The sequence below is a fragment of the Pteropus medius genome, unplaced genomic scaffold, assembly GCF_902729225.1.
Source record: "Pteropus medius unplaced genomic scaffold, Ma_sr-lr_union100, whole genome shotgun sequence".
Classification (NCBI taxonomy): Eukaryota; Metazoa; Chordata; class Mammalia; order Chiroptera; family Pteropodidae; genus Pteropus; species Pteropus medius.
This window is the reverse complement of record NW_024354500.1, coordinates 18,868,147-18,871,548: the sequence shown is the minus strand read 5'-3', so window position 1 is coordinate 18,871,548 and position 3,402 is coordinate 18,868,147.

Below are 3,402 nucleotides of genomic sequence, written 5' to 3'. Positions count from 1 at the left end.
ACCCACTCAGTTCACGTCCATTTTGATCCACAAGTGCAGACTTTTGAGAAATTGCTCACTTGCGGGAAATACACAGGCTTTTCAGGCCTGGGGCTTTGTGGGGAATGTTCAGTCCTTTGCGAGTAGATGTGTACATACGTTTGACAAGCTCTCAGGGTCCCATTGAGCTCCTTTGGATAGAAAATGTGTGTAATTCCTCTCTGTATCCTCCGGCATACTTCAGGGCCACCCACAGACAGTGCGCCCAGCGATGCTTTGGGATGCCTTTTATCATCCCATGTGCTCATTCATCTTTGTCGTGGAGGAAGACAAAATGGCATCCTTCGCCTGGTAGAAAGAGGTCAGTTTGGCATATTTCAGACACCTGTTGGGCTGTATTTGATTCTGTCACTTATTAGCTGTGTGATCACGTGTATGTGACTCAGTTTTCTGAATTTTGAATGAGTGTACAGGAACCATCACGAGCAGCCCAGGCAGAAAGGTGAAGGAAATGGAGGTGTCTGCTCCTGTCCAGAGGTCTGATATCAAATTCAAAAAGCAAGAAGGAGCAGAGGCCTCAGGAAGGAGACCCAGGGCCTCTCGCAGGAGCTGGGACTCTGTCTATTGTGGCTCTGGGATCCCCTGTGTCCACCCTCCAGGAAGGCATGCTTGGAAATGCCTGCCTGCCTTCCCTAAAGACCCGGGGGGTGAGACAGCCTTCTGTTCTAAGAACAACCATATATATACGTGCATATATATTTATATATATATTCATATCTATGCGCATATATGTATATTCATGTATATATATGCGCGTATATATATGGGAGCTCTGGCATTACACACTCAGTTCACATCCATTTTGAGCCAAAAGTGCAACCTTCGGAGCAATGTCTCACTTGCGGCAAATGCACAGGCTTCCCAGGCACTGGGGCTTTGTCGGGAATGTTCAATCTTCTGCGCGTCGTTGGGTACAGACATTTGACAAGCACTCTGGGTTCCATGGAGCTCCTGGGGTGGCTCCAAGTCCTGAGCGTCTTTCGTCAGCTCTGGAGTAGGACGGGGCAGCCTAAAGCATCAGAAGCCGTTGTCCCCACCATCCTGACTTTTTTCTTGGGGTCAGGTGCAGAGTATTTCAAGACCATTGTATGGAAAGGTAGCGGGGGTGTGGGGCGGCGGCAGAGGACACTGGTTAAGAGCACCTGCTCTGGTCATAAATTGCCCCATTTCAAACCCAGCTCCTCCCCGCAGCACGTGTGCCCAATTGCCTCATTCTCACAGGCGGTTGGAGGAGGAGCCGGGTTTGAACACGCAGCAGTTTCTACTCTGCCTCTTAGTACCTCAGCTTCTCAAAACCGGTGGATGGTACTAACGATATTCACTTCCGAGGGTTTCGGTGTAGATACAAAGTCATTTCATGTAAGTGTCAGCCCTTATTTTTTCCGAGGTCCTTAGGTTCAGAAGTTGCAGTGGGATTTAGGGGGCAGGGACAGAGGGAGGGGGCCTGAGCCCTTTCATGCGTCCCGCAGCGCAGCAGTTCACCCCCGTGGAACGCGACGGCCCTGAGAGATGCCTGGCCAATGCTGGGGGCTGGGGACCGGTCAAAGGTGAGCCCGGGACTCCACATCTCTCCCTCGCCTGCCCCGTAGTCCGCCGGGGTGGTCCGAGGGCAGCAAATAGGCCCCGGAGCTGCGCGCAGCTTCAGGCCCCTCACGGCCCTCCACGCCCATGCCCGCTGTCACAGAATACAGCGCTGGCCACCAGGCGCCGACGTGGCCGAAACAGACACAGCCAGTCTGCAGGCCTTTGCAGGAATCCATGAGCCGACTGGACACGCGGTCGTGACCTTGGAGAGGGAGCATTGTCCCTCTGTGCCCTCCCCGCCTTCAGATGTGGCTGGGGGCGAGGTTGATGCTCCTGGGATCTCAGGCCTGTGAGGCCCCAGCCCCTCCTGCTCCCCCAGGCATCGCATGCTGGGAGGGGCTGTGAGTTTCGTAAAGAAACATATTTGCCCTTGGGGTCCCTCAGCTTCTGACTGCAGAGCAGGGGCGGAGCGGGGTGATGTGAGAACTGAGAAGGAGGGGCTGGCGTTGGCACCCGTGTGCATTTCTGGGCATGTCTGTGATTGGGGGACAGGTTGGGGTTCAGGCTTAAGGAAAACTCCCATACTCTAAAGCAGCGTGAGGGGGGAACTGTGGGGTGGTAGTGAGCAGCCTGTGGGGTCGGCGTAGAGATTCTGCACAGGAAATCTCTGGCGGTATGGTAGAGAGGGGTTTCTCTGAGCATGGTCCGCTGCCTGGGGGGACCCTGAGGCTGCTGTCGGTACATCAGGCCTGGCCGGGTGCCGACTCCTGTATAGCGACCTGAGACCTGTGGGTTCTGAGATGGGGTGTCTGGGGTCTGGGTTCAAAGACGGGGTCTCTGGGTACTGAGCAGTAGATAGGACAGAATACGGGGATGCGGGGGCACAGCGGGGGTCTCGGGCCTCTTGGATGAGAAAGGACCAGGTCGCATTGTGGCTCTGGAAGGCCCTGTGTCCACATTCTGATTCTGTCACTTATTAGGCGTGTGATCTCCTCTCTGAGACTTAGTTTACTTATTTTTGAATGAGCATCAACGGACCCCCAAGACCATCCCAGGAATAAAAGTGACCGCGGATAGGTGACTACTCCAGTCCAGAAGTATCTTTTCAAATTGAAAAAGCAAGAAGGAGCAGAGTCCTAGGGAAGGAGCCGCGGAACCTCTTGATGAGCTGGGACTCTGTCTAATTGTGGCTCTGGGACCCGCTACGTCCACCCCCCAGGAAGGCGGACGTGCTTGGAACGGCCTGCGTTCCCTAAAGGCCTGAGGGCAACCCAGCCTTTTTTTCTAAAAATCCACCATATATATATGTGCATATATATTCATATATATTCATATATATGTGCATATATATTCATATATATATGCACATATATATATGGGAGCTCTGGCATTGAGCACTCAGTTCACGTCAATATTGAGCGAAAAGTGCAGACTTTTGAGAAACTGCTGTTATGCGGCAAATACACAGTCTTGTCAGGCCCTGGGGCTTGGTAAGGTATATTCATTCCTCTGCGGGTAGTCAGGTACATACGTTTGACAAGCTCTCAGGGTCCCATTGAGCCCCTTGGGACAGAAAATGGATCTAATTCCTCTCTGTATCCTCCTGCAGACTTCAGGGCCACCCCCAGACAGTGTGCCCAGCGATGCTTTCAACCGCCCTTCCATTGTCCCATGTGCCCCTCCATCCTTGTCAAGGAGGAAGCCAAAATGGCATCCTTCGCCTGGTAGAAAGAGGTCAGTTTGGCAAGCTTCAGACACCTGTTGGGCTGTATGAGACTCTGTCACTTATTAGCTATGTGATCAGGTATATGAGACTCAGTTTTGTGAATTTTGAATGAG